This window comes from Bubalus bubalis, chromosome 2 (assembly GCF_019923935.1).
Source record: "Bubalus bubalis isolate 160015118507 breed Murrah chromosome 2, NDDB_SH_1, whole genome shotgun sequence".
NCBI classification, from domain to species: Eukaryota; Metazoa; Chordata; class Mammalia; order Artiodactyla; family Bovidae; genus Bubalus; species Bubalus bubalis.
Window position 1 is genome coordinate 14,448,593 of NC_059158.1, and position 14,027 is coordinate 14,462,619.

General features: G+C 42.7%; 1 long non-coding RNA gene across 1 annotated transcript in view; it reads left to right on the forward strand.

Moving 5' to 3' along the window:
- The window catches only part of LOC123329156, a 57,639-nt gene extending 47,953 nt beyond the window's left edge, over positions 1–9,686 (forward strand). The window contains exon 3 of the long non-coding RNA XR_006544354.2: positions 9,349–9,686. This is a non-coding gene — a long non-coding RNA (uncharacterized LOC123329156). The remainder of the gene's footprint in view (positions 1–9,348) is intronic.
- Positions 9,687–14,027: the final 4,341 nt, after the last annotated feature.

The following is a 14,027-nucleotide window of genomic DNA, read 5'->3' on the forward strand; positions in this document are numbered from 1 at the left end:
ACTCTGCATGTAAGTTAAATAAGCAGGATGACAATATACAGGCTTGACGTACTTCTTTCCCTGTTTGAAACCAGTCTGTTGTTCCATGTTCGTTTCTAAGTGTTACTTCTTGACCTGCATACAGATTTCTCAGGAGGCAGGTCAGGTGGTCTGGTATTCCCATCTCTTTCAGAATTTTCTACAGTTTGTTGTGACCCCACAGTCAAAGGCTTTGGTATAGTCAATAAAGCAGAAGTAGATGTTTTTCTGGAACTCTTGCTTTTTTGATGATCCAGTGGATATTGGCAATTTGATCTCTGATTCCTCTGCCTTTTCTAAATCCAGCTTGAACATCTGGAAGTTCACTGCTGAAGCCTGGGTTGGAGAATTTTGAGCATTACTTTCCTAGCGTGTGAGATGAGGGAAATTGTGTGCTAGTTTGAACATTCTTTGGAATTGCCTTTCATTGAGATTGGAATGAAAACTGACCTTTTCCAGTCCTGTGGCCACTGCTGAGTTTTCCAAATTTACTGGCATATTGAGTGCAGCACTTTCACAGCATCATATTCTGGGATTTAAAATAGCTCAACTGGAATTCCATCACCTCCACTAGCTTTGTTCATAGTGAAGCTTCCTAAGGCCCACTTGACTTCACTTTCCAGGATGTCTGGCTCTAGGTGAGTGATCACACCATCGTGTTTATCTGGGCCATTAAAATCTTCTTTGTATTGTTCTTCTGTGTATTCCTGCCACCTTTTCTTAATATCTTCTGTTTCTATTAGGTCCATACCATTTCTGTCCTTTATTGTGTCCATCTTTGGATGAAATGTTCCCTTGCTGCTGCTGCTGCTGCTAAGTCGCTTCAGTCGTGTCCGACTCTGTGCGACCCCATACACGGCGGCCCACCAGGCTCCTCCGTCCATGGGATTTTCCAGGCAAGAGTGCTGGAGTGGGGTGCCATTGCTTTGGATGAAATGTTCCCTTAGTATCACTAATTTTCTTGAAGAGATCTCTACTCTTTCCCATTCTATTGTTTTCCTCTATTTCTTTGCACTGATCACTGAGGAAGGTTTTCTTATCTCTCCGTGCTATTCTTTGTAACTCTGCATTCAAATGGATATATCTTTCCTTTTCTCCTTTGCCTTTCACTTCTCTTCTTTTCTCAGCTATTTGTAAGGCCTCCTCAGACAACCATTTTGCCTTTTTGCATTTCTTTATCTTGGGGATAGTCTTGATCACTGCCTCCTGTACAATATCATGAACCTCTGTCCTTAGTTCTTCAGGCACTCTGTCTATCAGATCTAATCCCTTGAATCTATTTGTCACTTATATTTAGAATATTCATTTTTGTCCATCATATTTATGGCAAGTATTTCCCCCACATTTTGCCTGTTTTTTCTTTCTCACTGAGGAGCTTTTCTGCAAGGCCAGTAATTCTATACTTTTTGACTTGTAACAAATTCTTCTCCAGTCCCAGCGCTACCATGGCAGGTCCAGGCTCTCACGATCTTAATGTTAAATAGCAAGAGTCTTATAATGACCTCCTGTTCCACACTTTTCCTCCCAAACCCATCCTGCTGGAGAGCCCCAGGTTTCTTATCCTAAAGCCTGTTGTGAACCACTATACATGTGAAAGGAGACAACTTCCTTGCACACAGTGTAAATGAGTTCATGCTGATGAACCTGCATTTGCCTAGAAAGAGAATCAATACCTTCCCTAGCCTTATCCAGATGAGAAAAAGATAATTACTTAATTTCTTCTAGATACCTCTATTAAGGACTCACATCCAGGCTATTCTCCTCCCAGGTTTATTTTAAGCAGATTTTTTTTTTTTAATCTGTCTTTATTTCCAAATCCACTTATTGTCTGGTTCAAAGAAGTTACCCGTTCCTATCAAGTCAAATTTGGTCCTGACTTAAAACCTTTTGGGCTTCCCCAGTGGCTCAGCAGTAAAGACTGCCTGCAGTGCAGGAGACGCTGCAGGTGGGGGTTTGATCCCTGGGTCAGGAAGATCAACCCAATGGCAACCCAATCCAGCATTCTTGCCTGGAGAATCCCATGGACAGAGCAGCCTGGCAAGCTACAGTCCTTGGGGTCGCAGAGTCGAATGTGACCGAGCACATAAAACCTTTTGTTTCGTGATCACTTTCCCTCAGACAGCATGAGAGCCTTGCTCTGCTCTGAGCTACTCTTTTCTCAAATCAGTGTTTTAGTTCAACTCCTGAATAGCTAGACAGAGGCACCCATGTGTCTGTGCTTCCCCCTCATCCCTCCTCGCTACTCTTGAGAACAGACCATAGTTATCTGTTTCGCCAAACACCAGAGACACACTGTCTCCTTCAGAGGGTCACCTCTAGGTCATTCTCATGAAAGGAGGGGCTTAAGTTGAAGAGAATGTGACAGCCTGAGGGCTGGTCGTGAAATGAGATGTGAGTCCCTGGGGTCAACTCACCAGGGTGCCTGCAAGTGTCTAGAGAAGCAAGAAAAAAGTCTCTTCAAGGACAGAGGTGGAGTCAGCTGCCCGGGTCCCTCAGACTGAGGGCCCCCTCCTCTGCTGCCTGTGAACTTTGCTTCTCCGGAGACAGTGTCTGAAGGGGTCGTAACCCATTCTCTCACCACGAAAGACACAGACTTTTTCCAGCTCCGAGAAGAATGTGGGGCAGGGGTGTGAATCTCCTTTGAGTTCATTGCCCTGTGTCTTCTCTCTCTCCAGCCCCTCACAACTTGGTGAGGGCAGGGGGTATCTGACTAATGGATCTGAGTCCTGTAACCTTCTGAAAATGCTAATGCATAAGAGAAGGGCCCCAGGAAGCATAAAAAAACTGACGTGACTAGGGATTGTCTGAACCTGTGCAGAGGGACGCGGCATTTTTATCAGGCAATTTTCCAAGCATGCTGGGTCTCCTTGAAGATGCCACAGGCTCAGGAGCTCCTGGATGTCACGAATCTTGCATTTAATGGCAAGATTATTTTCAGTTTAAGTCTCTTTTGCTTCACTGTCTTCTGCTACAGGTTGTCCAAACAGGCACAAATCTGCTTTTTCTTTGGAGGTTGTTTCTGGAGGAAGGAGTAGGAATGGGGCAAGAAAGGCAATAACTAACTTCTTTAGCGCGTCCTTGCTTTACATATTTTGCTCGTTTTCTACCTTAGCTCTTTCCTTGATTTAACCATTTCCTACTATCTCACGATAACTCACAGAATGAGAATTGAGAAGAACCTTGGAAACCTTAAGACCTTACCCCTTCATTTCGCAGATAAGAAAACTGAAGTCCAATGAGGAGAAACGAGTTGCCTAAGGTCACACCTGTACAGGGTGGAGATCCCCGCAGACAGAATGCTCTTACCCCACCCAGGTTACCTAGTGACCAGCACACCTCCCCACACTCTCCGCTGTTCTCCTTTCCCTCAGCCCTTGGAGGTCCAGATGGCCCAGGCATGTCCTCACAGGCACCTGCGATGTGATGCAGTCCTTCTCTGGCTGTTCCACAAATACGATCAAAAACAAACTCCAATCTTTGAGATTGTTCAGAAATTCTCCCACCCTGCCCCCTCAGGTTCCTAGCTTGTATTGGGTCCCAAGAATTACACGTGGTCCTTGGGAAGGGCAGTGCTTCTGTACATGGGTCTTATTTCCCCAGTTAGACCACAAGAAATGGAAGCACTCTTCCTTCCCTCCTCTTCAAGCAGAATTCAGTTTGATGGCTGAATTGAAATCTGCAATGAAAAGAATCCAAACAAATGAACTCAGACCACTGCACAAAGGAGGGCGTGCAGGAGGGAGACAATGAGAAGGGGGGCGGATCTCTGTCGGGACCAAGACTTACAGGAACAGGAGGGTTTGGCTCCAGCTTTGCTGCCGTGAGCAGAGATTCTCCTTACAGTGCTGCTGTCCTCACAAAGATGGTTTTTGCTTCACCTGATAGACATTTTTGTCAGCCCTCCACCTCCGTCCTGGGGCTGAATCCGACAAAGCACATGAAAGGCATACCAGCATACCAGGCCTCGAGGATTCCCTACCCTGGAAACAAATCCAAGGCTGTTGCATCCTGTGGCCAAAGCACAGCCGGAAAAAAATGCTGCCTGATCACCCCATCTCATTCTGTTCAGGCCGCTGGACAGAGCACTTGCCAGCTCCAAACTCACTTTTTGTGCAAAGACTCAATACACCTATTGAGATCATGTCCAGGAATGGCCTTTCCTTCTGCTGCCTCCAGGCAGGAAGCCCAGCAGACTCTGTTTTGTGAGCTGAGCCCCAGAGAGGGAGAACCAGGACACAGGGAGACCGCCCAACCCCATCCACATTCATCTCTCTTGCTTTGCGTCCTTGTCCTCCTCCACAGCAGTGTCCCATTTACAGAGATCCACCTGGGCACAGCACTCTGCTGAGTCCTGAGAGAAACAGGATAAAGAGAATGGGCGCTTTGAGTCATGGTAGGATTTCCAAGTAGCAACGTCCAGAAATCTTGTGTAAACGAAAGTATCTAATCACCAGGTACCACCAGCAGGCATCTTTCTGAAGGGGGTCTTCTGCCTTCAGCCTGCACAGAAACTGTTTTTACCACCTAATCACTCCAGTGTGTATAGTTGAGAACTGCCAGGAGTCTACTTGGTATTTATTTAGTTGTTGGAATTTTGGTGAATTCCCTCTTTGTATTGATTTATATTCCTTCTCACCTCCTCCTTCTCTCTAGCATCACTGCCTCCCAGTTTTCAGCGTTAAAGACACGTCTTTATTCATAGCCATATGAACACATACAAATGTTTATAAGTATACGTAAGAATTTTCCTTTTTGTATTTTTTCTTTTACAAAAATGAATTCATACTAGGTTAGTCTCCTTGTTATTTGATTTCTCACTTAGCAAAGCAGGGGGGATAAATATCCCCCCTGGTGAATGGATATAGTTCTCATTCTCTTCAATAGACACATTGTATTCTATGGTTATGTGTTCATCAACTCATTCAATCATTTCTCTACTAATGATAACTGAGGTTACTTGCACTATAAAAGGGCTTCCAGTCGCTCAGCCGCAAGAATCCGCCTGCAAAGCAGGAGACAAAGGACACATGGGTTCAACCCCTGGATCTAGAAGATCCCCTGGAGGAGGGCATGGCAACCCACTCCTGAATTCTTGCCTGGAGAATTGCATGGACAGAGGAGCCTGGCAGGTTACAGTCCATGGGGTCACAAAGAGCCAGACATGATTAAGCGGCTGAGCACGCATGTACGCACTACAAAAAATACCACTATGAACCGTGTTGCTGAAAAATCCCTGTTTCCATGTCCTTAAAAGTTGAATTTTGTTTCTATAGAATAGCTTCCTAAGAATGGCATTCCTAGGCCAATTACATGTATTTTAAAGTAAAAGTGATTATAGTAGGTATATTTAAAATGATGTATTTTAAAATACATGTAATTGTAATAGAAATAAATGTTGTTAGATTGTTTTCCAAAAAGGCTATGGTGTTTCCCAGTCCCACCAGCAATAAATGGAATGCCCCTTTCCCATTTTCTAACCAGCACTGAGTTTTAGCGCTATTTCTTAACTTTTGGCAAATAGTTGAGTGAAAAAAATTTTAATTACACTGGCACATCAATTTGCATTTTCCTGATTACTAAGAAGATGAATCATCTTTTCACAAATTTATTGGCTATTTGGACTTTTTCCCTATAAATTGTCCACTCATGCATGCCCTTTGTCCATTTTTCTATTGAGATATTAATTTTTTTTTTTTACAAGTGAGTGGAAACAGTGTCAGACTTTATTTTTGGGGGCTCCAAAATCACTGCAGATGGTGACTGCAGCCATGAAATTAAAAGACGCTTGCTCATTGGAAGGAAAGTTATGACCAACCTAGACAGCATATTAAAAAGAAGAGACATTACTTTGCCAACAAAGTTCCATCTAGTCAAAGCTATGGTTTTTCCAGTAGTCATGTATGGATGTGAGAGTTGGACTATAAAGAAAGCTGAGCACCAAAGAATTGATGGTTTGAACTGTAGTATTGGAGAAGACTCTTGAGAGTCCCTTGGACTGCAAGGAGGTCCAACCAGTCCATTCTGAAGGAGATCAGCCCTGGGATTTCTTTGGAAGGAATGATGCTAAAGCTGAAACTCCAGTACTTTGGCCACCTCATGCAAAGAGTTGACTCATTGGAAAAGACTCTGACGCTGGGAGGGATTGGGGGCAGGAGGAGAAGGGGACGACAGAGGATGAGATGGCTGGATGGCATCACTGACTTGATGGACGTGAGTCTGAGTGAACTCTGGGAGGTGGTGATGGATAGGGAGGCCTGGCGTGCTACAATTCATGGGGTCGCAAAGAGTCGGACACAACTGAGTGACTGAACTGAACTGAACTGATGAGCACATATATTTTGGATGTTAACACTATGTTATGTTTTTCACAGCATGTAATCTATCATTTGCCTTTCTTTTGTCTTATAAGTAAAGGCAATCTAATATATGCTTATCTTTTCTTTCAAACCACTTAGTTCCAGGTACTATTCTAAATACACAAAAACCCAGGAGATGGGTAATCTTTAATTTTCACAACAGCTCAGTGAGGCAGATAGAATTGCAGTACAGAGAGACAAAGTGACTTGTCCCAGCCATACATCTGTTAAGTAATAGAACAGAGACTTGAACTTAGGCAGTAGGATTCCAGAATCTTCACTTCTCTGTCATCCTGCCTCTTCCACGGTTTTTACTTGGAATCAACCATTGTCTTCATTTCCATCTGACCCATTTCTGGATACCCTGCTTTTCCACTTATCCCCAGGGGCTGCTACTGGCATTGGGATGGACGAGCCTGGTGGGCTGCCATCTATGGGGTCGCACAGAGTCAGACACGACTGACACGACTTAGCAGCAGCAGCAGCAGCTACTGGCGTTGTTGTGTGTACACTTCTTCCTGTGTGTGTCTTATGTGTGTCATGAGTTGCTTTTTGCTATTTGCTGAGAACCTACCATGTGCCTTGGATCAGTCAGTGCTTGATCATCTCATTTATTATCTCAATATGTATCATCTCATTTATTATCACAACATCCATATCAGGTAGGCACTTTCCATCTTTCAGCTAAGAAACCCGAGGCACAGATACAGTGTCGGGGCACACAGGTAATAAGTGGCAGGGGAAAAAACATTCAAACCTAAGTCAGCCTGATTCCAAAAACTGCTCTGAGCCAGGCCTCTACATCCTCCCAACTTGCAAAGCTAGAGAATGCTCTGATTACCATCTAAAAGAAACTTGGCAAATGCAGACACAAGCCTCTCTTGTCGACCAGCTTCCTCGCCCAAGGGAGCAGCATTACACCCTCATGTGCCACCCAAGCAAGAGGCCTGGGGTGACTCCAGGACTGCTCACCGCCTCCTGTCTCCAAGTGCACCACTCATGTGCCATGAAACCCCTCCACTGTTTCTTCCTCTCCTCTCACAGAGCTCAAGTTTTGATTCCAGAGGCTGGTGCATCTGCCCCACATGGTCAAAAGCTACCTCTCCGTGCAGTTACCTAAGAAATGTTTTTGATCATGATGGTGCTGTATGACTAAGTAATATTTATTTATTTCCCTGGTGGCCGCTTAGGAACAAAAGTACTCTACTATGATTTCCCAGGAAACATTTTATTTCACAAGTAGCAAAACTGGAGGATAAAGTCTCACCTGGATGAGACATTAATCCATAATCTGGATTTCTCTAGTACTTAGCTAGTTAAGATAATTTTGTAAAAATTACTGAGTCTTTCAAGAAGTTACCCTTCTCACATAGCAAGTATTGCAGAGTTAATTCTATAAATGTGTGCAATCAGGATGCATTCATTTTTTAAAAAATCTCATAAGCACAAGTAGAATAGTTTTCACATCTCTTTATCACTAGATGTCCTTTTTTCTTTCTACTTATCTAGAGTCTTACACAAAAATTCATAAACAAATATTTGAAAATTCCCAATGGAAGCACATTAAATGGTTTTACACTGAGAACTTGAACAAACTAGAATTTACACCCATATTTTCACATCCAAAAGTTCAGCTGTTCTGAACAAATTCCAACAATTGTAAGAACTTTGGCATGAAAAGAGTCAAAACTGAAACCTTGGAATTACAGCATCTGCATTCAATACGGATTCCCTTAGACTTGAAAAAAAAAAAAAATCCCACTCTATGCATAACGGCCCCATGGCTTTTTATCTGATGCTAATCAGAAGGGACATCCCTGGCAAGTCCATGAGTATGACCCTTATACCTCAAGGACAGGCCCAGTGACTTCCAGGCCTTCTCTAGGCAATTGGCACAAACATTCAAAAGAATGTTCTTTTCTGGACCTTTTTTTTTAATGTATAATTCTATTTATTTATTTACTTTTGGCTGTGCTGGGTCTTCCTTGCTGCATGGGCTTTTCTGTAGTTGGGGAGAGCATAAGCTACTCTCTATTGTAGTGCCCTGGCTTCTTATTGCGGTGGCTTCTCTTGTTGCCGAGCTCAGGCTCTAGGGCTCAAGGGCTTCGGTAGTCGCGGTACATGGGCTCAGTAGTTGCAGTTCCCAGAGCCTAACCCACAGGTTCAGTAGATGTGGTGCACATGCCTACCTGTGGGATCTTTCTGGATCAGGGACGGAACCTGTGTCTCCTGCACCAACAGGCAGGTTCTTTTACCACTGAGCCACCAATGACGCTCTAGACCTATTATCATTTTTTTTTTTTAAATGGTTCGTTATTTTTTAAATTTATTTATTTTAATTGGAGGCTAATTACTTTACAATATTGTGGTTTTTGCCATACATTGACATGAATCAGCCAGGGGTGTACATGTGTCCCCCATCCTGAACCCTCCTCCCACCTCCCTCCCCATCCTTTTTTGGATAAGAAAGCTGTGGTACATACACACAATGGAATATTACTCAGCTATTAAATAGACCTATTATTTTTTGATTTGTATTAAGGCTAAATTTGCATGCTGCTGCTGCTGCTGCTAAGTCGCTTCAGTCGTGTCTGACTCTGTGCGACCCCATAGACGGCGACCCACCAGGCTCCCCCGTCCCTGGGATTATCCAGGCAAGAACACTGGAGTGGGTTGCCATTTCCTTCTCCAGTGCATGAAAGTGAAAAGTGAAAGTGAAGTCGCTCAGTCGTGTCTGACCCTCAGCGACCCCATGGACTGCAGCCCACCAGGCTCCTCCGTCCATGGGATTTTCCAGGCAAGAGTACTGGAGTGGGGTGCCATTGCCTTCTCCAAAACATACATGCTAGTGAACCTTAAAAGTAACATAAAACCAACTTAAATGATAATAATAAGCAATAACCAAACCAATAAAATTGCTAGTTTATTCTCACTCACAGGCCTTTAGAAAATGAAATTGTTGTTTGCATTTCAGGTTTGAATTTCAAGTGTTCTATTTCATACCAGAAGTTGAAATAAACGAATGACTGCTTTCGTGATGGAATCCACTCTGCATTCTCCCTTCTGATCCTGAAATCCCCTCTATAGCTCTTTGAAGAGGTGGTCTCTTCTTCAGGTGGGCTTGAATTCTTCTAGTGACAGAGAATTTATTACCTCATTATTTGCCACAGTTTAGTGAGTTACTGTTTACCTTCTTGTACTCCTGTTGTTGTTTAGTCACTAAGTCGTGTCCAGCTCTTTGAGACCCCACGGACTGTAGCCCGCCAAGTTCCTCTGTCCTTGGGATTTCCCAGGCAAGAATACTGGAGTGGGTTGCCATTTCTTTCTCCAGGGGACCTTCCCGACCTAGGGATTGAACATGCGTCACCTGCCATCTCCTGCATTGCAGGCATGTTCTTTATCCACTGAGCCACCAGGGAAGCCCAAGAGCCTGCATAACTGATACCAAAAGAGAATAGCAGCATTTATACCTAATGATGAAAAAATTTAATGGGTTTGTTTAAAGTTATTTCATGGAAAAACTTAATGGGCTTGTTTTAAGTTATTTCATGGAAATGTCTTGGAAAAACAGAGTATGAGGCCATTAGTCCACAAAGATGAACAGAAAGTTCACAAAGGTCCCTGAAGGTCCACAAGGACCCATGAAAGCTTTATTTGTCTCAGGATGTGGCTCCGCTGGTGTGTTTTGCTCTGTGATGGATATAGATGCAGCCTCTAATGTCTTCTCTGTGGCTCAGGCTTTCTCTTCCTGTGTCTCTTACTTTTCCTGAGACACTCTTTCTCTACTGCATTTTCTTCCTTTTCTTTCCTCAGTCTTGAACTTTTTAGGAAAACTAAAATTTAATATTAAAATTTTAATTGATTGTGCTTAGTGACTAAAATTTACATAGTCTGATCTTAATGTATGAGTGATTTTCTTCTTTAACAAGTTAAATTTTTAAAGGGTGAAAAATAAAGTCATAGGTTTGTTTTTGTTTGTAATTGCACAAAGAAACTCTGTAAATATACCTTAAAAATTAATCTAGAAATTCAACTACAGTGGGCAGGATGGAAAACTAAGCAGATGTGGGGAGAGAAATGGGCACAAGAGTTTCCACGAAAAAATTTATTTTTTGGCTGTGCTGGGTCTTTGTTGCTGGGCTGGCTTTTCTCTATTGCGGAGTGTGGGAGCTCCTCTCTAGTACCCATGGTGGCTTCTCTTGTTGTGGAGCACAGGCTTTAGGCACCCAGGCTTAGCTGCTCCCTAGCATGTGGAATCTTCCCAGACCAGGGATCAAACTCATGTCCCCTATATTGGCAGGCAGATTCTTATCCACTGTACCACCAGGGAAGTTTGGCTAAATTCTTAAAAATATTTAATTATCAAACTATATAAATGTATTCCAAAAAATGAAATAGAAATGTCAAACTAAGTAACCACACTTTTTCCTCTTGTCATTATAAACACCCTAAATAAATAATTCCCTACTTCTTGCATACAGTCTGATTTTACATAGCATGTCTTTTTTAGAATCAGAATTGAAACAGAAGAGAAATCTATTATTTCCCTGATATCAAAATTTGCCAGTCTTATTTTTGCTAGAATATTTGCCTAGGTAAAATATATTACAGCTAGATAAAAATTTCCTCAATGAAAGCAATATTTTCAAGGTTGCCTAGAAAATAATGTCAGTGCCTATTAAACTATAGTTAAATCAAGTGCAATGATTTCATTTTATGAGATGATTTAATTTTATGTGTCAATTTGTCTAGACCACAGTGCTCAGACATTTGGTCATTGTTCTGGATGTTTCTATAAGAGTTTTTTTTTTTTCTTTTCTGTCCCAAGTCTTAGCTGTGGCTCTTGGGATCTTTGTCACAGCATGTGGGATCTAGTTCCCTGACCAGGGATTGAACCTAGGCCCCCTGCACTGGGAGTGTGGATTCTTAACCAGTGGGCCACCAGGAAAGTCCCTACAAGGGTGTTTTTGAATGAGATTTACATTTAAACCAGTGGACTTTGAGTAAATCAGGTTGCCCTCCATAATGTGGATGGGTATCCTGAACAGAACAAAGACTAGCCTCCCCCAAGCTAAAAGAGTTCTGCCAGCCAACTGCCTTTGGATATGAAATGCAAGTCTTTCCTGAGTCTCCAGCCTGCCAGTCTCTTGCATCAGATTTTGCACTCGCTATGCCTCACAATCCCATGAGCCAATTCCAAACCCCACCCCCCACACTCTCGCCTGTTGACACTTTAGGCAACTAAACACATTTATTCAACATCTGTGATTTGTGTGCCAGGTGCTGGGCTAGGGCAGGGGCAGAAAGACAACTAAGAGAACCCCTGCCATCAGGGAGCCCATGAGTCAGGTGAGGGAACAGGTAAGTAATTGATAGGATGTTGCAGGTGCTACCCCTGTAGTAACAGGGACTCCAGGAAGGAGCGGTTGGTTGGGGGGCTCGGGTTAAAGGAATGCCTAGAGAAAAGGACACTGAATTGATCTCCTTTTGCTCCTTTTTGGTGCAAAGCATGAACAGTAATGATCTGCAAGGTCCAGAACCCCAGCCTGCTGACCTGGATTCAACTGCCTGCCTATGGCCTAACAGCCACTCAGGAGCACCATAGGATAAGCAGGGACCCACCTGCTGGGCTTTGAGTTTATCAGATAGGAGAATTCCTATAAATACCAAAGTAGAAGTAGAATGAATAAATCACACTCCTTGTCTGTTTTTCTGTTTTCTGCAAAGTTAGTGAAAATTTTTTTGCCAACTATCATGTCCTTTATATTTCTGGAAATCCAGCTCATAGTATATCAGTGCAATATGTATAAAGTTCATTTATCAGATATATACATTTAGAAATAGTCACTAAAATAATTCATTAATTTTTAAACAGAGACAAATGGCATGCTTATTCATTATTCATTTACTTATTTACTTTATTAAAATTTTAAAATGAAAAAAACTACCATTTTTTCTTTGCCATAATGCTCTTATAAATCTAGATGCCATAAAGGATGTAAAATATACACAGGGTGTGTATTTTCATAGATTATTAGTTGAGACATCTTGTATCTTTATCAGAAATTCATGAGAATGTACAGAGATCTTTACCACTCATGAGACAATTCTGGCCTAAATCTGTCTTCAGTACCCAAAACCAAAATATTTCCCCAAATCAAGATTCAGTTTGTGAAGGGAGATCTGGAATTCAAAGCAGAGTAAGAAAATGGAAATATGTAAAATGAGTTGAGGCTAAAAATCATTAAAATGGAGGGATTTTCACAACAACAATAACAAAAAGATGTGGTAAACAGAAAGCATAAGCTGTTTGATAGCAGGCTTTGATGCTGAATTTATAGGATGTAAACTGCCCGGCACATAAAGTTAATGAGAATAAAATATTCCCTAAGCCAACCTCCAAGAGTCATAGGTGAAACAGGACTGGGAGAAAGCATAGCACCACCAAACAAGCCTTCCAGGAAGTATGGAATAAGTCAGAGATGAAATGAAATACCTGTTTTCCAGCTGTCTGGTTCCTGGCTCCAGCAAGAGAAACACCTCTTTTTACCTCAAAAGGCCCAGCCAGCTGCGGGATGAGCAATGCCCAGCCTCTTTCAAGCCAGAGCATCCTTCGGGCCACCTTGACCCTCTCCTTCCAGTTAGCACTGGAAATGCACCGGGCATTTGCTTTGCTGATATACACTGCTTGGTGAGGCGTCCAGACCCTGAGATGCAACCAGGCAGGCGATGGATAAGCTGTTGCTGGCTGCAAGTAGGCACATCTTTTTATCACAGTGAGTTGTAAGAAGTGTGCCGTTGGGGTGTGTGTGTGTGTATTTAATGGTTTAACTATACTAAAACTAAGTATTTCCCACAAATCTCCAGAATGAAATCACACTCATTAAAATAGTAAAAGCAAGAGATAAGAACATTCTATAACCCTTCAGTCAGTCCAAAAAGGATATTAACACTGAAAATATATATACACCAGAGAAGGCGATGGCACCCTACTCCAGTACTCTTGCCTGGAAAACCCCATGGATGGAGGAGCCTGGTAGGCTGCAGTCCATGGGGTCGTGAAGAGTCGAACACGACTGAGCAGCTTCCCTTTCACTTTTCACTTTCATGCATGGGAGAAGGAAATGGCAACCCACTCCAGTGTTCTTGCCTGGAGAATCCCAGGGACGGGGGAGCCTGGTGGGCTGCCGTCTATGGGGTCGCACAGAGTCAGACACGACTGAAGCGACTTAGCAGCAGCAGCAGCATATATATATACACCATGTTCAGATTTACAACTTTTTAACAAAGTAGATACTTTGATAAATTTTCATTTTACAGAGCTTATGGTTGGTTTGACTTTAAAACAGTGACATCCAATTTTAGAAGCATGTGTGAAACAGCTTCTTTAGACCAGATATGTGCTCACTGGTATCCTCTCTGCACTGCATGCTCCCTGAAGCTGGGGGCTAACCTTGCAGATCCAATCCCTGGTGGAATGCTTGAAGAACCAGTCACTCCACTAGGAGGTCAGTAATCATTTATCTCACTTCATACTCATAAGACTTTAAGTAGGTGGTTTTTAATCTCCCTTTTATAGATAAACAAGTTCAAAACAGTTAAATGTAATTAGTCACACAGCCAGTCAGTAACTAGTGACACGGACTCCCCTGG